Source organism: Mus musculus, chromosome 13, assembly GCF_000001635.26.
Source record: "Mus musculus strain C57BL/6J chromosome 13, GRCm38.p6 C57BL/6J".
NCBI classification, from domain to species: Eukaryota; Metazoa; Chordata; class Mammalia; order Rodentia; family Muridae; genus Mus; species Mus musculus.
The window spans coordinates 38,543,208-38,564,460 of record NC_000079.6 but is presented as its reverse complement, the minus strand read 5'-3'; the positions used below and the strand labels follow the sequence as shown (position 1 = coordinate 38,564,460).

General features: G+C 41.6%; 1 long non-coding RNA gene across 1 annotated transcript; it reads right to left on the bottom strand.

Moving 5' to 3' along the window:
* Positions 1-571: 571 nt before the first annotated feature.
* On the bottom strand, positions 572-9,597 carry Gm40922. The gene is made up of 3 exons (XR_873270.2): positions 9,515-9,597; positions 8,857-9,321; positions 572-681 (listed from the first exon to the last, which is right to left on the bottom strand). It is a non-coding gene; the product is annotated as a predicted gene, 40922 (long non-coding RNA).
* Between the last annotated feature and the right edge of the window lie 11,656 nt (positions 9,598-21,253).

Here is a 21,253-nt window from a genome sequence, read left to right as displayed (position 1 = left end):
GTCCCAAGAGCCTGCTGCTCTGAAGAGACCCACTGCGAACAATGTGAGAACTGGGCATAGACCATGAAGTGGACAGGCCTTTCTGTGACCCCAGCACTTGGGGAGTGGAGGCTGGAGGCTAGCCTGAGCTACATAGTAAGCCCTGCTCCCTACCCCACCCACCATCAACGACTGAAGAGTGAATGTCAAAGAGTGGATTGAAGCAAGGCAGGATCCAGCTCCGTAGAGTTGAATTGAATCGAACGGCCACACATGGCCCTCTCCTGGTTATTGAAAATGGCCAGCAGCACAGCAGGTGCCTGTCTCATCTGTCCTCCAACCTGATGATCCAGATACTGAGGACCCAACAAAAGCAGCCAGAAGCCAGAGATCGTTTTCCCAACGGGCAGCCTTGGCCTGCCCTCTGATGCCTGCCCTAGACATTCCTGACAGATCCCTGTTCCCTGCTGTTTAATGTTAGGGAAACGAGAAGGAGGAAATGGACTCAGAATGGTGGATGTGCACGCAATCCCATCATTCCTTGGAAGACAGGACTTGGCTACATAGCACAGTTAAGGCTATTAGAGCAACATGTCTCGGAACAACAACAAAAGTGATAAATCAGTGGGTAAAGACCTTACCTTCCAAGCATGAGGATGGGAGTTAGGATCCCCAAGATAGGTGTGGTAGCCTCCTGTAACCCTAGTTCATGAGAGACAGAGACAGGAAATCCTGAGCAAGCTAGGCTAGAAAGACTAGCCTAATGGTTAGCTCCAGGCTCTGTGAGAGACCCTCCTTCAATATATAAAATGTAGAGCAATGGACGAAGACACTTGACCTTTACCTTGGACCTACACACACACACACACATTTGTATGTATATATAAGACAAATACACCATATATATACCACATGCACACACAAACTCAAAACTTAAAAAAATATTAAAAAGACTTTGTGTTCCCTGGACATAATCAGAAAAACAGAGGCAAGTGTTAGCTAGGAAGTTCTTAAAGGCCTATGAACAATAACAGGAGGAAATAAAAACTTCTGTGCCTTCAATTACACATGTTTTCATATTGCCTGAAACTAAACCTTTTTAATTGTGCATGCTGACATTTACAAACTGTTGTGCAGGTCTAATGACTTCTCAGCCTTGTTTGCCCCTGGCCACTCCTGAGTCACGGCTTCCTGGAAATAAGGCAGCAGAGGGACTAAGGGTTGTAATAGCTTTGCCTTCTACAGTTTCTTCTCCTCGCCTATTGGGTTTTTGTTATGTCTGGTTCAAACATAATAGACCATGGATAATATTGATGCCCACCTTTGAGAGAAGTGGGGCATTTCTCAGTCTTGGTGAGAGAGAGAGAGAGAGAGAGAGAGAGAGAGAGAGAGAGAGAGAGAGAGTATGTGTGTGTGTGTGCGTGTGTGTGTGTGTGTGACTCAAGGGTTCAGGTGGCAGACAACACCAAAATCAACCTGAGGCAGTGGGTTCTGCACTTGTTATCTACCTAAGTGATGATTAAAGGTATGGGGGCATGCATGCACACGTGCATGCACACATACAAACACACACACACACACGCACACGAACATGTGTATGCATACACACACATGTGTACACACATACACACACAAACAAACAAAGGAAACACAGCTTTATTAAAGAAAATCGAGGAAAAGAAGTGAGAGAAACTCCTGAGAGTTGGGCCCTAAGAAAAAGAAAACCCACCACTGGTCTTCTTTGTTTGGGAACTTTTTAGTGGACTTACAGCAGAAGCCGGACAAAGACAGAGGTAACTCCTGTTGAGATTGGTTAGTCCTCTGAGCATCTTAAGCCCATTGGAGGGTTCCATATTCTATGGATGTTCTTCTGACCCAACCAAGCAGATGGTCCATAAAGGATGTTCATCAGCTGCTCACCAGCAAGGGATGGGGTGACGGTTCCCCCTGTCCATCTCTGGCTTCTGCTTTGACACCTATTCACTTTGGGTCACTGGCTGGTTGCTACTCTACAACCTTGCAGGTGTGGCTGGTCCCATAAGCTCCCATAGGGCCCAGACCTTCTCTCTCCTTTATGGAGTCAGAAAGGGTCAGGAGCAGAGGATGAAATATTGATAATAAAGAAAGCTGAGCAGAGCCTCAGTGTTCAGAGTTTTTATTATAGAAGCCTCACTCTGTGAGCCTGATTGATTTTCCCATGTGATCTCATCTCCAGTCCCTTCTCCTCTGGGAACACCGAAACCTCTTGTTGTATACCATACTGTTGGTCTTTCTGGTGAGGCCAGCTTCCTACCCTATGTCACACTGTTCCCATCTCCCCAGCCAAAGCCAGCGGTGCTAACAGTACAGATAGACTAACATCACCATTGATTCTAGGACATTTCCCTCCCCCTCAGAAAACCTTCACATGCATCGATTCACTTTTTGTTTTGTTTTGGAGATAGGGCCACGTGGAGCTCAGCTGAGGATGGCCTTGAACTCCTGACCCCCCGGCCTCCACCTCCTGAATCCTGAGGCCTCAGGTATGCGCCATCATTCCTGGTTTACCATGGTACAAAGGATCAAACCCAGGGCTTCGGGACAGCTAGGCAAGCACTCCACTAACTCAGCTGCATTCCCAGTCCCCATTGGTTCACTTTCCAAGTAACTGCTTGTTAACTTTCTGCCTCTATAAATTTGGAATTCTTTATGTTAGTCAAATGATGACTCTGTGCCAAATTTCTTTTCCCTGATAGAATGTTTTCAGGGATCATTCACACACACACACACACACACACACACCAGTTCATTAACTGCTGAGCCTTTGTCTTGACTGTGAAGTTACTATAGCTAGTGCTTCTATGAACACTTAGGTTTCTGCGGATGCAAGCCTTCTCTGATTCTTGTTTTACTTATGTTTTAAGATGAATTGCTGCTTTTACTTGTTCTCCTTATCCAGCTGTGCTCATCAGGACCCCCCTCCCACATTACGGAGAGGTAAGAACAGACATCCTTTTGGGCCCTGACCTCAGAGCTGCTTTTACTCTATCTGAATATGATAATTCTTGCAATGGGGTCTCCTTGTTGCTTGTATTAGCAGATTCCAGGCATTCTCATCTATGCCTGACTATTGAGTGTCGTGATCAGGGAAGGGGGTGTGGTTTGCTAAGTGCCCTTTTCTGGATCTGGGGAGAGGCATATGCAAGCATTGTCTTTTCTATGATACTGTTTTCAGATGGTTTTCATTACTTACATAAAACATATTTCCTCGTGGTGTATAACGCAGTTTATAGCTTGCTGGATTTGGGGATTCAAAACTTTTTGGAGGGTTTTGCACTCGTCTCTTGGGAAACACATAGTTCCCTTTAGTAGCTGGATCCATCAGTTTGGTGCTAGTGTAGTTCTGGTCTCAGAGAGATCCAGGAAGTGTCTCACATCTGTTTTTTCCGACACATTGTGAGCTTGGTGTTGATCCACTAGGGAAAGAGCCGTTTCTCCTTCTTTGTGGGTGCTCACTGTTATATCACCATGATTGTCATGGGGACCCTGATCTCTATAAACACACTCAGACTGCGTCCTGTTCAAGTCGGCCTTAGTAGTTTCTGCCTTTCTAGTCATTTCTGCATTTTCTCTAGACACATAATTATCCATGGAATTACCTCTTTATATTTCTAAGATATGTAATGATACACTCTTTTTGTTTCAGAATTAATAATATGAATCCCTGCTATCTTTTTTTTGAGCTTTAAAACAGATCTTTCAACTTTATTCTGTAAATTACATTTAAGACTCTTTTCTTTTATGAACATATGAGTTTACCAAACTTTAACCAATAAATTCCAGCACTGCAAAATAATTAGTGAAATTAAGTTGAAAATGTAAACAAATAAAGTTATTACTCATTCTGTACCAAACTACAAATGTGGGAGGATATTTTAAGTGATAAATTAAGCATGAGCTGCTTGAATCTGTACCCTGCTATCTTTTTATTTGGATCACTTTACCTAAAATCCTTCTTGGTTCTGGATTTTTTTCCAGTGTTTTTCTTCTTTCATTATTTTATACTTTTATTATTATTATTATTTTCCTTCTCCTAGTCAGGGGTTAGCATGGTTTTTGTTTGTTCATTTTGGCCCATATTTATCAATTTGGGGTTTTTGAGGGTTTTTTTTTTTTTTTGGTTTTGTTTTGGTTTTTGTTATTGGTTGGTTGGTGGTCTATTTGAAGACAGTGTCTCAGGTAGCCCAAGCTAGCCTCAAATTCAATATGTAGTCAAGCTTTGAACTCCTAATCCTGTTGCTTCTACCATCAATTACAGAGATTACAGACCCATACATATCATGCCTGTTTTTGTGAGGTTCTGGGGCCTGAACCCAGGGCCACTTGCATCCTAGGCAAGTATGCTACCAATAGAACTGCATTCATAGCCAGAGGTATATCTATTTCAAATGCAGGCCTTTGCAACAATTAGTTTCTCTTTCCACATTGTTTTCCCTCTAAGATAGCATTGTAGGCTGCCCCTCATAAGACGTACAGTTTTAATTTATCTTAAGGAATCAACTCATTTCCCTTATAATTTATTAATACATAGATTATTTTAGGATTAGTCTCCTTAATGTTTGTACAGTTTGAACCTCCCAGTCCCTTCTGCTGCTGATAGCTAGTTCCAGTGGATTGTGGAAGAACACATTAGTAATTCAATACCTTTTATTTATTGAGACTCATTTTATAGTATAGTACTATTTACCCAGATAAGTTCATCTGTGCTTGATAAGAATGTATATTCTGTCGTTACTGGGTGGAGTGTTATATTAACATCTGTTAGATCTGGCTTATAGACTCGCTTAAATTGCCTGATAATAACTGGCCTTTTGTCTATTTGTTTTATCCATTGTTCAAGGTGGGCTAGGATCAAGGGTGTGGCTCAGTAGTGAAACACTTTCCTAACCTGTGAGAGGCCATGGGTTCAGCTTCTGGCACCACAGATTAATGGGTTAATTACTGTGAAAGTAGACTACTGAAGTCACCAGCTACTAACATTGGTGTGTCTATGTCCTCCTCCAGTTCTGTAAGCCTCTGCTTCAGATTTCAGTATCCTGTCAGGCATTTGTGTGTTCATCATTATTCTGCCTTTGACACTCTGATCCTTTATTTTTATTAAATTTTGTTGTTTCCTGTAACAAGGTTTTAATTAAACTGTACTCTATCCGACACAATTTGCTTTCATTAATGTTTACATTATATATTTTCAGTCCTTTGAGTTGCGACCTATTTGTACTTTTGAATCTAAACATCTTATTTTTGTTTCCATATGTTTTGCCATCTGTCTGCATTTCACTGAAATATTTCTTATACTTGCATATAATATAACTTCTAGTATGATTAGAGTTAGATATGCTGATTTCCGTCTGTGTTCTGTATGGTATTATATAAAGATGCTTTGCATCTTTGTTCCTCTATTCCTTCTTTATATTTTCCTTTGTGTTAATTTCTCATTATCATTTCTAGCTACATATTTTAGTTATTTCCTTAGTCATTTCCCTGAAGATTGCCATTGTCTTAATCCAGTCCAAAGCTGAAGAGATGGCTCAGCAGTTAAGAGCACTGCCTGCTCTTTCAGAGGTCCTGAGTTCAATCAAACTTCATAATGGGATGTGATTCCCTCTTCTGGTGTTCATAAAGGCAGAGCGCGCGTGCACACACACACACACACACACACACACACACACACGCACACGCACACACACACACACACACAGAATAAATCTTTAAACAAAACCCCAACAGATTCATTCCAATTGAATTACAATAGTAGGGCTGGCGAGATGGCTCAGTGGTTAAGAGCGCTGATTGCTCTTATGAAGGTCCTGAGTTCAAGTCCCAGCAACCACATGGTGGCTCACAACCATCTGTAACGAAACCTGATGCCCTCTTCTGGAGTGTCTGAAGACAGCTACAGTGTACTTACATATAATAAATAAATAAATCTTTTTAAAAATTACAAGAGTATATAAAAACATGTCTCTTGTTCTATTCTGTTCTTGGTCTCTATTCTATTATTTCTTATACATTACATCTTTACTTACCATATGCACCCCAATACACACACACACACACACACACACACACACACGATTTCTCAGTGTTGCTAACTTTTAAATAAAATAACAGTTGTTTTGTCTTTCAGTGAATAGATTCTGTCAGGTCCACATTTGGGTTCTGTCTGGACAACTCTAATCCCTATTCATTTGTTCCTTTGTCAACTAAGGGTCAGAAAGATTTCTGTAAGCACCAAAACCACTAAGTCTCTCAGTCTTTGCAGTCTCTACCTATAGGCTCCATGACTTCACCACTCTGCGACGCAGTTGAACTGCCTGCTCTTCTGGCTTGTGCAAAGTGGGTCATCCTGAGAGCCGGGGGCCACATTGAGTTTGTTTGTTTGTTTGTTTGTTTGTTTATGTTTATGTTTTTTTCTAAGCTTACGTCCATCTTTCTAGAGTTCAAAAATATTCCTGGAAATCTTCAAATCCCTATGGCCATCTCATTCTCTAGCTTTTCCTCTTTAAGTTCTTTGGTCACCTTGTTGTTTCTCTAACTGTTACCACCCCTCAGGGAGCTTCGGTATTAAAAGACAGCCACTGGCCATTTCACTAAAGGTTCAGGAAGGCTTTTTACTTGGTAGCTGAGTTAGGTCAAACACAGACACGTTCCCTGAGTCAGACTCCCAAGGAATACCACAGAAGTCTCACAATGGCTATTCTCTAGGAATGAACTGTGGAGGAATCCCAGTCCATCCATCCTCCTTGGCTCCCTGTGGTCTGTCTGTCCTAAGGTGGCTCCTGTGATGCATTCCCTGGTACTGTGGAGTTTTCATTTTCAAGGTGACCACAAAAAAACAAAACAAAACAAAACAAAAAAACAGCAAAAAGTGCTGGCAAGCAGCAAATCAAAACACCTCAAGCATTAATTTATTAATTAATAATTAATTTATTATTTATTAATTAATTTATAATTTATTATTAATTAATTAATTCAAATTCAAGCATTATTTTTTCTTAAAATAAATATTCCCTAGACGATTGCAGTTCTTCAGTTACTTCCCAGTGTTCTGAAAATGTTGGCATTACAGAGAGGAGCCTCAGAAACTCATTCCTCCTCCTCCGTTCCACACTGCTTTCTTACAAATGTGGAGTCAGCTTATCTCCAAACCTCTTGCCGCGGCTTCTCCTCCCAGTTAAAACTCTGCTCCCCATCAAGACCAACTAGGTTCTGCATGGTTTCACCCTTGTTAACCTCCTCATCTTGTCGCCGGTTGCTCTCAGTTCCTACACTGTATCACTGTATAGCCAACTCTGTCCTGACTATTCCTTACATACATCTATGGTTGTTTCTATGTAATTGGCCCCCAGAGGGACAATCCATAGGGAGTGGCACTATTAGGAGGTGTGGCCTTGATGGAGCAGGTGTGGCCTTGCTAGAGGAAGTATGTCACTGTGGGGGTGGGCTTTGAGGGTTTTCTATGCTCAAGCTATACCCAGTGTGGCACACAGTCTCCTTCTGCTGCCTGCGGATCACAGTGTAGAACTCTCAGCTCCTTCTCTAGCATCATGTCAGCTTAGGCGCTGCCGTGCTTCCTGCACTCATGATAATGGAAAGAACCTCTAAAACTGTAAGCCAGCCCCAATTAAATGTGGCCTCTTGTAAGAGTTGCCATGGTCCTGATTTCTCTTCACAGAACTAGAAACCATAACTGAGACACCACCTTGATCACAGTTCATGGTCACCCACTCAGAGACGTAGTGCTTTTCCTACCTCTCCGTTCCATTGCCCTACATTGCATGCTTATTGCTGTCATTTGGCCCCAAAGTGTCTATAAACTAAGCCTAAGTGTAGAGCAGTAAACAAGATTTAAATGTGCTGATCCAGTGACATACTTCTTCCAATAAGGGTGAACCTTCATATAACCTCCCCAAATAGGGTTAATAACTAGTGACCAACTGTTCAAATACATGAGTCTATAGGAGACATTTATCATTCAAACCACCACACAGCTACTAGATAGTTTGCTTGTACCGTGGGAGGCAACAAGAAGTTCAAAGTTAACAGGTGGACATCAAGGCAGGCAGGGCTTCATCTTCCATTCACTGGAACATTGTAGCCTCTCATTGCTGAGTGAATGGAATGCTAAGTTCACTTGGAACACAGCTGAGAGAGACTCGGTCTAGTTCTTAACAACTAGAGCTTTATGACTGACTACAAGAAGCCCATCAAAACTTTTCAAATCTGTGTTTTCACTGGTTAGTAAAACTTTGAAAAGTGTGGGTAAAGGTGCTTGTCCCCAGTCCTGATCACCTGAATTTAATCCCTGGGACCCACAACATTAAAAAAAAAAAAAAAGGAATCGACTCTTCAGGGTTGTCTGCACACACACACACACACACACACACACACACTCACTCACTAAATCAATAAAATGTAATTTAAAAATCTCATAAAAAGCTTCAAGGAATGGATAGACTTTAAAATTGCTCTATATGATTGATTGTGGTCTTCTTGATTGGGTCCTATATATATTCTCAATACTTTTCATTTCTAGTCTCTTAATACCTCTGTTGACCTCAGGATCCCAGTTTATGTATCATTTAAACCCAAAGGTCATTTTCTTTTCTTTTATACTTAAAAAGTAAACACAGGAAATTCTTTAAAATCTCTGAAATTTTTAAAAATTAATTAATCAATATTCCAAGCAGGCTGAAAACATTCTAAAAACTAAGGCATAAAAATATGGATTTAATTACTGTCGATATTTTGACAATAAAAAATTTGAACCATTAAAAAAAAAAGAATGTTCATCCTATTAGTAAGGAAATCATTGGAAAAGAAAAGAACATGAACTACCAGAAGTCACAGGAGCCGACAGCAGCATGGCGGTACGTTGGTCTCTTTGTTACCATAATTGTTGGGGTTAAAGCCTTGATCCTCTTCACCTATCAGCCCCACTGTCTCCGGGTGTTCTGGTACCTTAACAGGCTTGGCTCAGCCACCTGTCGTATGTATTCCAAGACTTTGGGGAAAAGCAGAAAATGACTTACTCAATGTGGTCACATTTAGACTAGGAACCCTCCTGCCCCCAAGTCTGTTTTCTGGGCCCTGACATGAGGTTTATTTAGGTTTAAATAGAGGGCTGGGGTGTACACAGTAAACAATCCTGGTCAAGGTGTGGTCCTGCCGAGATTGTGTCTGCTCCAGTCTCTCCTGCAAGGCTGAATGAGAGTCGTGGAACAGTGTGAAGTCTCTTCCAGGAGACAAGGTCCCCCTGGCTGGCACCAGGCTTCAGCCTTCTCCTTCCTCAGCATGAGACTCCTGAAAAAAAAAAAACCCCAATTCAGTGGTGTCATGGTCTCAAGAGTTTCTGTTTAGGCTACTGTTGCTTCTGCCTAGGATGGTTCCGGTTTAGAGTGTGAAGCCCGTTTTCGTGCTATCATTTACCCTAGCGCTATACTCTCTCACAAAGAAACCAGACCAAGTCTGAATTAATATAAGAAAATGTCCTCACTGTCTCTGGACACTCTAAGTGTGTCTCTGGACGCACTACATGCAGGGCTGAAATTTGAAATGGCTCCCACCCCATCCCTTGCTTCTGGCCTAGGTAAGTACACAGAGGCGTGGCCCGGTGATTGGCTGTGTATCGACTTCCTCTCTCCAGGAACTGAGCCACGTCCACACCACCCGAGCACCAACGCCAGATGTCAAAAGTCAATGTTTGCTTAGGAGAGGAAACAAGTCACTGAGTGATTGACACTTAGAAGCAATCTGAATGTATTTCACAGTCCAGCCTTTCCTCTTCAGCGTGGAGTGGGCATTGCTTATTGAACACTCGGGGTTTCCGTGAAGAAAACAAAAAAACAAAAACCAGACACTGCCAGCACCAAGGGTTTCCTTTCTGTGACATCTGTAACAGTGCCCCTGGAAGCATAGCAGTTAATAACTTCCTGCCTGAGTGGAGCTTTTGAACCTCGATAGGATTGGAGTTGGTTAGTGGTCCACTCAGGTGTGTCCTTTTGAAAGCAGGGAACAGCTGGCCTATGTGAACAGGTACCAAACCTGTTCTGCATGGCATGGACCATGTGGCACGGAAATGCTTCACACAGGGACCATAAGCCCCACCCACTCAGCCTTTATCTGATTGGCTGACAGCTGCGAGGTACTGAGGGGCCCTGAGGATAGGTCTTAAGTTGGTTTGCTTGAATGAGAGGAAACAACATGTCTACCCTTTGGCCACAGCATTATCCTTGACCAGTTCACTAAATCACTTACACACACACACACACACACACACGCACACACGCACGCACGCACGCACGCACGCACGCACACACAGACCAGACTTTAGGGCCTAACGAAGGAGACCAGTTTATAGACGTCACTTTCTGAAGATTATCCTACCTCTATCAGGCACTGCTGAGATGTAATAGACACCTACAAACTGTCTCTATGACAAGTACACAGCATGGTGCTCACATGTCCATAATGTGATATAGTTACCTGTGGGGGGGTGTGATAAGGGTACTTCAGCTATATGTTTAGTAAGATTTGAATGTACAACACATTATTATTAACTATGATTACCCATGGAACGTTCAGTTCTCAGAAGTTACTCATCAAGGCACGTACCCTTCAACCAAATCTATTTTATCCAACTGCAGCCCTTGGCAACCTCCCTGGTTCTCAAAGTTTAATTATTTTTTTTTCAGATTTACTATAAAGGCAACATTAATATCTATGGGTCACAAATTGCAGAATTTTCATTTTTTAAGTGTAAATAATGCCCCACTGTGAACACTCACCTCTTTGTCCAACTTCCCCACTTCTTTCAAGAGAAAACTTTTTTTTAAAATGTAGGTGAAGTATATTATTGTGATGATGATGATGGTGATAGTGATGGTGATAGTGCTAATTTAATTCTGTGTAATAGAAGAGTTTTACAGATTGTATAAAATATATTTAAACATTTGCTAACCTGTTCATGTGCATGCTACCTCACTCTCTGTGAGCTCATAAGTTCTATTTAGAGGTCCTGTTATATTTAGAAGAACTTGTTTCCTTGTTTTTATCCTTGGTCCCTGGGCTATCTAGTCTCGTGTTCTTGGTCCCCCAAGTAGTGACAGGTATGGGCTCCATCTCACGGAGTGGGTCTTAAGTTAAATCAGATATTGGTTGGTTATTCCTGCAAGCTTTGTGCCACCATTGCACTAACATGTCTTGTAGACAGGACGTCATTGTAGACTGAAGAGTTTGTAGTTGGGTTGGTGTTTATGCTTCTCCTTTGGTAGATGTGCAGAACCTTCAGGTACCAAGAACACTAGCACAGAGGAGTAAAGGCTCTATTCGGCATCAGCTTGACTTCTCCATGTTCAGTGACCTGTGTAGGTCTTGTCTTTAGAGATAAAACCTTGCCATCACTTTGTGGAGAGCAACGTATAGCCTTAGTAACAGCCTGGGTTCTTTGGGGGTTCCCTTGGACCCCTTTGGACAACAACACTATTAGATGTTACCCAATCCCAGCACTGGAAGCTTCATTGGGTGGCAAGAGATGTCCAGTTGGGGCTCTGTTTTCTCCTGTTATTTGACAATTTTATTTAGGTCACCTTCCTATATGTATATATTTTAGAAAACTTCTGCTGTCTTTGGATTATATACTACCTCCAAATAGCCCTTAATTTTAGCTGTCTCTCCTTGTATTCCTTTCTTACTTCCTCCTCATCTTCCCTCTTCTTCTTCCATCCTAGCTTCACAACACACATTCATCCATAGTTATCTATTATATTTCCCTTTCTGGGTCTCACTGTCCCTTCTAGTCTCTTATTTTATACATAACCTCTATGGTTCTATGGGTTATAGCTTACTTATCATTGAATTAACAGCTATTATCCACATATAAATAAATATATACCATATTTTTCTTTCTGGGTCTGGGTTACTTCACTTGGGATGACATTTTTTAGCTCTATCCACTTACTTATAAATTTCATTATTTTATTTTCAATGCCTGAGTGATATTGTGTAAAGATACCACATTTTCTTTACTCATTCTTTCATTGAGTAATATCTATATTGTTTCCAATTTCTAACTGTTATGAAAAGCACAGTTGAGTAAGTGTCTCTGTGGTAGGATGAGGTGTCCTTTGAAAATATGCCCAAGAATGGAATAGCTCAATCTTGAGCTACATCAATTCTCATCTTCCTGGGAGCAGCCACACTGAATGCCACAGTGACTGAACAAGTTTGCACTCTCACCAGCAGTAGAGGAGTGTTCCTCTTGCTCCACATCCTCACTGGCATGAGCTGTCACTTGTATTGTTGATCTTAGCTATTCTGAGAAGTCAAGATGAAATATCAAAGTAATTTTGAGTTTCATTTTCCAGACGACTAAGGATACTGAACATTGTTTTGTTTCTCAGCCATTTACATTTCCTCTTTTGAGAATTCTCTGTTTAGATCTGTATCCTATTTTTGATTGACTCATTTGCTTTCTTGAGATCCAGTTTTTTAAGTTTTTCATAAATTTTGGGTATTAGCCCTCTACCAGAGGTATAGCAGGTAAAAAACAAAACAAAACAAAACAAAAAAAAAAACAAAAACTTTTCCCCTTCTGTAGGCTGCCATTTTGTCCAGATGAAGGAGTTCAAGAATACCCAGAGATCTATAGAAAGATCCTGTCTTAAATTTTTTTTAATTCAATTTAAAAAGTTGCCTTTCCAAGGGTGGCTTTCACATCTACATTGATGCCCCTGGAATGATAGCATTTTCTTTGCTGTTTATTATTGAACCAATAAAACTTGTGAACACCCTCCCCCAAAAAATGTCGCATTGTCCTCTTCGTGTATTTTCCCCTTGATGAGCATGCAGAGTCCTTCCCTATCTCTTCTGATTACTTTTGAAGTGAAGTCTATTTTGTCAGATATTAAAATGGCTATCCTGTTTGCTTCTTAGGCCCATTTTCTTGGATTATCTCTTTCCACTCTTCTACCCTGAGGTGATGTCTATCCTTGATATTAAGGTATGTTTCTTGATTGCTGCAGAAGAATCGATCCTGTTTTACATCCACTCTGTGAAGGTGAAGTTGTGTATTATTCTGTGTCTTTTTATTGTAGAATAGAGACCATTGATTTTGAGAGTTATCAATGAGCAGTGTTGGTTGATTAACATTATTTGGTTATTGTGGTATGTGGGTCTCCTCCACCTTTTAAATTACTGGTCTTCAATTATTTATTCCTTGTGTTTTTCTTGGGTGGGGTCAACTACATCAGGTTGAAATTTTCTTTCTGTCACCTTCTTTAGGGCTGGATTTGCAAACAGAAATAGATACTGCATAAATTTAGTTTTATTGTGGAATGTCTTATTTTCTCTCTCCCTATTATGAATGTAAGTTTTGCTGGCTTTAGGAGTATGGGCTGGCATCTGCGGTCTCTTAGAGTTTGTAGAACATCTGTCCAGGCCCTTCTGGCTTTTAGACTTTCCATTGAGAAGTCAAGTGTTGTTCTAATTGATTTGCCTTTACTTCGTTTTTTTCCCCTTTGTGTCTTTCAATATTATTTTTGTTCTGTATGTTTAATGTCTTGATTAATATGTAGCATGAGGAATAATTTTTCTGGTATAGTCTATTTGGTGTTCTGTATGCTTCTTGTACCGTCTTTAGTTAGAGACATTTTCTTCTATGATTTTGTTAAAAATATGTTCTGTGCCTTTGGCTTGGGTTTCTTCTCCTTCCTCTATTCCTATTATTTGTAAATCTGGTTTTTTTATAGTGTCTCAGATTTCCTGGATTTTTGTGTCCAGATATTTTAAGAGTCAACATTTTCTTTGGCTGAGGTATCTATTTCCTCTGTCTTTAATACCTGAGGTTTTCTCTTCCATCTCTTGTTTCTGTTGGTGAGGCTTATGGCGGAGGTTCCTGTTGAGTTCCTATGTTTTTCATTTCCAGATTTCCTTTAGTTTGGGCTTTCTTTATTGATTCTATTTCCACTTTCAGGTCTTGAACACTCTTATTCATTTCCTTCTATTGTTTGTGTGTCTGTGTGTTTATAGATTTCTTTAAGAGATTTATTTGTCTCCTCTTTAAAGACCTCCATTGTATTCATAAAGGATATTTTGAGGTATTTTATTAGTGCTTCAAATATGTTGACATACTCAGGGGTTACTGTGGGAAGGTTGCTGGGATCTAGTGGAGACTTATTGTCCTGGCTGTTATTATGTTTGTATGCTGGTATCTAGGCATCTGAGTTTGGGCTCATTGTAATTATAGGTGCTGATATCTGGTTTTGCCTTTGTTGAGTAGGTGTGTTGTTTCTTGGTTTCTGTAGCCCTCTCTGGTTCTTCGGGAGGGTATAGGGTATAGTAGCTGTGTGTTGCCTGGTAGGGAATTCTTCTGGGGTCCTTCCAGGTGTGGCCAATGTGATTCTGGGTAGAATGTCTTTGTAGTTATTGGAAGCTGACTCTTGCGAATGGGAATGAGCTAAAAGGGGAGGTAAGGGCTGAAGGGCGTCCACAGGAGGGAGGAAAGCAAGATGTGCCACCAAGGATCCAATTGGTCCCCTAGGAATGGTGGTAGAGTGTGAGGAGGGGTCACAGAAGGAAGTCTGTTACAGAGCTGAGGCTGAGACTGGGGACGGAATTTGGAGGAGAGCAAGAAGACGGAAGATCTGTAGGCTGCCTACTGCTTCCCTAGATGGAGGGATATGAATAATTTATAAGAAAATTACACTACTTTATTTTTAAGAGGAATTTTTATCATTTATAGAAATTGAATATAAAAAAAATCAGTTGTTTTTCTCTTGAAAAAAAATCCACAATCCTTTATTATTCTGAAATCAAAAATCTCTGAAGTAGAGCTGTTCTCGTGTTTTCAGTAAACTTATCTGATGGTCTAAGAGACCTAAGCAACTATGCATCTAGTCTTAGTCCTTTACTAACCGTTCCTAACATGTGTACACTCACATCATGCTGCACAGTACATTAAACAAAAGCTCTGTTTACTGTTAACAAAAATCTTCTAACATGTCTTAACTAGCATATAAAGAATGATTTACTTGAATGCTCATATTAAATTCATGAATTAAAAAAATACTCCCATCGGGGGCTGCTTTGGGAGATTTATCAAGAGAAATCTGAGCATCTCAGATCCAGTAACGTTTTAGAGGGTATAAGTCAGTAGGCTACATGGTCTCTGGATAGGGACTTAAGAGGATTTTAAGGATGGCAGCTATGCTCACAGCCCATGGGAACTACACTCCCTAGTCCACTTAATGCAAATCACGTTAGCTTGATGACCAGGATCGCAACCAGACAGAAAGAAAGCCGTGGGCAGGGTGGGCGGCATAGCAACCAGACAGAAAGAAAGCCGGGGGCAGGGTGGGCGGCATAGGAAGGAGAAGACTATTTTTAGGCTTGATCCTTACTTCTTTCTAAGAAACACACCGTGTGTTGTTCTACCTTTTCTGTGACAGCTAATGGGTGCGAAGAATCAGTACTCAACAACCCCTTAAACAGGGTGATGAGATGCACAAATGGTCCCTCTCACTTCCAGTTATGCCAAGTACTTGGTGGGAGTCTTCCTCACCAGAGGGGGCGCTGTAGCAGACAGGCCTCACTGTGCAGATCAAGGGCTTAGACATGATTGTTGGCATCAATGGTAATGTTTAGTGGTTGAACATAGAGGTTGTAAATCCACTGGGGGTGGGGGGAGGGATTGTCGATAGGGAAGAAAGAAACTAATAAAGAATTAAAAACCGTTTTTTTTTTTTTTTTTTTTTCCTGTTGATCCTTGCCTAGACTAGACTAAGTCCCGAGTAAAAAGAGGGTATACAGGGATTTTCTTTTTTCCTTTCAAAGTCTCATTTGTGTCCAGAGCTTCTTATAGATTTGGTGCAGATAGTTACTTCTGGGATTGCTTTTTTCTTTTATCTCCACTTTTAGGATTGCTGGTAAATATAGCTCCCTAATTCATGTTCTAAATGATGCCGAAGCGTGAGTTCTTTCACAGAAAAGAACAGGAAAAACAAAAAAAAAAACAAATACGTTCAGCATCCCCACACGCGCAGGCGCAGATGCAGGGGGAGCAGGCCGGAAATACTCTTGATGACCCATGACAACTTCGGCACCTTGTGTCTGAGCGGCCACACTAAAAAGCCTGGAAACTAGCATTATAAACTGCAGCCGGAGTGGCAAATAACAACACATAGACTTTAATTCTTTGTCTCCAGAGCCCTAAAGTGGGAACGTTCTAATCCGGAGACCTAAACTCTTGTAATTCCACACAGGGGTCGCCACTGGCCGAGGCTCCCTGGGAAGCTAATGGCTCCTTGTCAGAGATGTAATGTTACTGTAGCAAGAGTTGCCAAACCCAAAGAGAAAACAGAGAAGAGAATAACTTTTTATGAATATACTTCCTTTCAAATGCCCCGAAACTTGTCAACTTAGTTGAAGCTATGTTCCTCTGAGTAGAAGCCATCTCCTGGGCTGTCAAAACCAAAACATTGGTGGGTGGCAAGATGACATCATTGCTGCTCAGCAGCTCGCAGTAATTTCCACTCCCCGAACCACTCAGGGGCTGAGATGATGGCTGGAAATGGGATTTAGGTTTTCAGATGAAAGTCACACATTTCCTTTCTGTTGCAATCACAACATTCTTCTCTTGAGTGGGATAAAATTGTGCTGTCACCAACATTAGGTCATGCTATCTCCCTCAAAATGGCATTGTGAAAGCACGTGAACACAGTCGTGAAAATACAACATATTTGCTGGGAGCTTGGTTCAACCCTACAGGCACCTACTAAGTGGGTTTGCCTCCTTAGTTTGTAAGTTATCAACAGTAAGAAGATAATTTAATGCAATCACAGATCATGAAAATAAAAAAAAAAAGGAGCAATATCAAAGACATGAGGAGAGAATGTAGCTGCTGCAAGTGAGCCAGGAGAAAGTTCAGGAACTCTGGGGTTACTTGGATCGGGTCTAGGCTCCTGTCATGATCCCTATGATTCCTTAACCTGCCTGAGTACATGTTGTTAGTCTCAGTAGGAATACCCAGGACAGCCAGTAAGAGTCTCCATTGCCACATTAACCTATCTGTGGTCCCTGAGGTCTGGCTGGGCTTTGGGACCAGGTGTAGTGCCAGTTGATAATCAAGAGAGGGACCCTCACATGTTTTGTAGTCTGAAGGTATCCTTTATTGGTAGCTCTTGTCAGGATCTGAAAACCTCAAGTATCTTTTGAAAGAGCCTAGCGCCCATCAAATACACAATGATTAAGTATGTTATAATCAAAAGAATATCATAACAATGTTATGTGCCAGTGTGTGTGTGTGTGTGTGTGTGTGTGTGTGTGTGTGTGTGTAGGGGGGATTGAATGAAAAGTTTCTCTTAGAGGGTCATATCTTTGAATGCTTGGTCCCCAGTTGGTGGCACTCTTTGGACTGAGTATGACAGGGAACCTTGCTGGAGAAGGTACATCTCTTGGGGTGGGTTTTGAGAGTGTATAACCTTACCCCATTTCAGTTTTACTTCCGTTTCCTGATGTGGTGACAAAATGTGACCAGCCAGCTGCCTTCTACAGACACCTGCTGCCTTTACGGACTTTCCCGTGGAGGTGTAAGACAAATTAAACTCTTTGTCTCTAAGTTGCTCTCGGTCATATTTTATGCCAGCAACAGAAAAGTAACCTAACACAGAGCAAACCATAAAAGTTATTCTGGTGTTAGAAAGAAGTTTAGATGTTACAGATAGATTAGCTATGCCTGAAAGTGAGCTGAAGAAATGTGGCTTCCTTTATTCTACAAACACTAACAGAAATGTCTCTTGGCAGTTTCATCACCCATGATGTGTGTCTCTGAGAGCCTTGGGGTACTCTCCTCAGCAGAGGGTCTGGGCAGTGGAGACTTCAGGATGTCTCCTTCATAGACAGGACACTGTCTAGAGCTAGCTTAGACTTCTTTCTTGTTCACCTTTCTTATCATCTCTTGCTGTTAGCCAGAGCTAGAGATTTGTTCAGCTGGGTGAGTGAGTGCTTGCCCCACATGCAAGAAGCCCTGGGTTTAAATCCCCAGCATGGGATAAACTGCGTGTGATGATGCATACCTGTAATCCCAGAATCTAAGCATTTGAACTTGAAGGTCGTCTTCAGCTATGTAGTTTGTGACCAGTCTGGGATACACGAGATGGAAGAGGAAGGAAGAGGAATAAGAGGAAGAGAAGAGAAAGAAAAAAGGTGAAGATAAAAGATACTTTCTTCAAAGAACTATATATCAATTGGCCCAAGCCACGATGCCACCAATCATTCATTCTAGGAATCCATGTCTCCAAAATGGCAGCATATCCTGGGGTTGGTGTCACCAAGGGAAATCGTGGTTCACTTTAATATGGTCTTCATAATAAAGTATTATAATTTGGGGACCATAAAGATTAGGAAAATATTTTTTAACAGAGATGCAGAAACTGGAAGTTCATGCCACCATCTTTATAAAGAAAACAGAGACTTATAATCTAGTAGGAAAGATCTTCATTACATCCTGAAGCTTTTCTTCTTGTAGAAGGGATGGTCTCCCTTTTCCTCTTGTGTGACCCCCTCTCCCTCTGTGTGTGCCTGTGTCTTATATCTTCTTCATTTTTATATAAATGACTATAGAAAGGACTATAAATGCCCTCCTGTTAGTTTAGTTGCCTCTTGCATGGCCCTGTCTTCAGACAGTCACACTCTGAGGTCCTTGGGTTTAGGACTTCAGCTCGTAATAGACAGCATGTTCAACAGCCAGGGCTCTGAGCCCAGACCCACTCAGCCTGCCCAGGCAGAATTACACCCTTGTGACTAGGAAGGATCACTTAAGACTCTCAAGGACAGTCCCATGCGGATTTGGCTTCAGAGCCCTAAGGCAAGATCCTATCACTAACAAAGCCTTCAAAACCCAGCTCTTAGTGTCTTAGAAGAAGGACAAACTCAGACAGTCGAAACATTTTTCCTCCCTGGGGAAAGAGTAGATTTCTTCCTCCCCTTCTGCCAACAGAAGTTTCCAGAGAGTATAGGGTATTTAAAAAAAAAAATCCATCTGAGGGCCTCATTAGCATGACTATTTTGCAGACAAAAACCTCTGCCAGCAAGACTTTGGCAAAGCTAACCTGTAAGTCAGAAATTCCACACTTGTAAGCCTTAGTGACACAGATGTGAGTGACCACTTCTGGCGACATGCAGCTGGCTCTGCTGGGGACCCTAGGAGCTTCCTGGCTGTACCCAGCAACCTCGCCCACCTCTAGCTGCCATGCTATTCTTTCTGGTAAGGTGGGGGGAAGCCGATGAGAGTCAGAATTTGGCTGGACCACAGAAACCATGCCACCATGTTTATAAAAATCACAGAGACTTTTTAATCTAGTAGAAAAAAAAGTCTTCATTACATCATTAAGGTGCGTCCACCATTACACGTCCTTGATGTATTTTATATTATGTTTGACTTTCATGGGTGAAGCTATGGAACCGTCTATGTTTAGTTAAGCATTAAGCAAGAAGGCACAGCCCAGTAAATACCAGACACTCAAGACCTAGAACACTGGCACCAAGGTGCACGATTTCACAGCTCTCCAGATATTTGTAAATCTTTAGAACTAAGACTTTAAAGTAATTCCACCAGCTCAAGACCATCAGTGTTAACAGTGGATAATGATGATTGTGACGGATAATATTGATTACCAGTTTGGCAGGTTCTAACGTCAAGGAAGCAAGTCTGCTGGGCATGCTGGTGAGGGGTCATTTTAATTATGTTAATTTGAAATGGGAAGACCCACCCTAACTAGGAGGCAACTTTCCACAGAATCCCAGAATGAAGAAGAAGGTGAGCTGAGCAGTAGCAACCAATCAGTCTCTGCTTCCTGACTGTGGATGCCCTGTGTGAGGAGCCGCCTCACCCTCCTGCCTTCTGCTATGATGGACTGTACCCCGGAATCATGAGCCAGAATAAACGCTTCATTCTTAAGTTGCATTTATCAAAGTATTTTAGCCCAGCAAAAGGGAAAGTAACCAATGCAGTATATTTGATGTTTATACATAGATTAAAATGAAATTTAAAAAAAGAAGGTAAAGGGAAAATGTTGTGGCTTATTCCTAAAAATCTCAGCCCTGAGAAGGCAGAGGCAGAAGGATCGCTGCAAGATTAAGGTCAGCCTGAGCTATGTAACAAGGCCAGCTAAGGCTACATAGTGAGGTAGCAACAAAAACTCTGAAGTAACAAGGACTAGATAATGACATACCCAGAAGAGATTAAAGATGAACCCAAATTCCTCATATGTGGGCATGTGCATGTGTGCACATATGTATGTGTGTGCATGCACGCACTCGTGTGCATGTGTAGCAGAAGTCAATGCCAGGTGTCTTCCTCACTGAACCTGGAGTTCACTGATGAATTCCACTGGTCGACCAGCATAGTCCAGGAATCCACCTGGCTCTACTTTTCCATCACTGGGATTATTATTAGATGTTACCATGGCACCCAGCTTTCATATGGGTGGTGGGGTGCCAAACTCAGGCCCTAGTGCTTGTGCAGGTGGCACATGATATAGCTACAAGCCTATGTGGGCCAGGGAGAGGAGTGTGGTGATTTGCGTAAGATTGGCCCCCATGGGCTCATATATTTGAATGCTTAGCCAACAGGGAGTAGAACGGTTCGAAGGGATTAGGAGGTGTGGCCTTGTTAGAATAGGTGTGGCCTTGTTGGAGGAAGTATGTCACTAGGGATAAGATTTGAGGTCCCCAAAGACCATGATAGGCCCAGTCCCTGCCTCTCTCTGCCTGTGGATCAGGATGTAGCTCTCAGCTATCGCTCCAGCACCTCCATGCATGCTGCCATGCGCCTCCCTAACACCCCATGAGTATAATGAACTAAACCTCCGAAACTGTAAGCAAGACCCAGATAAGTGCTTTCCTTTATAAGAGTTGCCTTGGTTATGGCGTCTTTTTCACAGCAGTAGAACAGTGACTAAGACAGCACATTAACCAACTGAGAAATTCTTCAGAAGGAGGTCTTGTTTCCATGGAAATATAATTGTGCCAATAATTGAAGAGAGAAAAAAACATGTATTCGTGTGGGATTTTTAAAGTTTAGTGTTTCTTCCAGTTTTCCCTAGCAGCTCTGTTAATAAACAACTTTAGAATTTCATTGCCAGGCACTTTGGCTTAAATACAGAAAGACTGACTATGTCCCCTCAAGGAAATAGGTACAGTGAACATGCCTATCATCTATATTAATATATAGAGAACT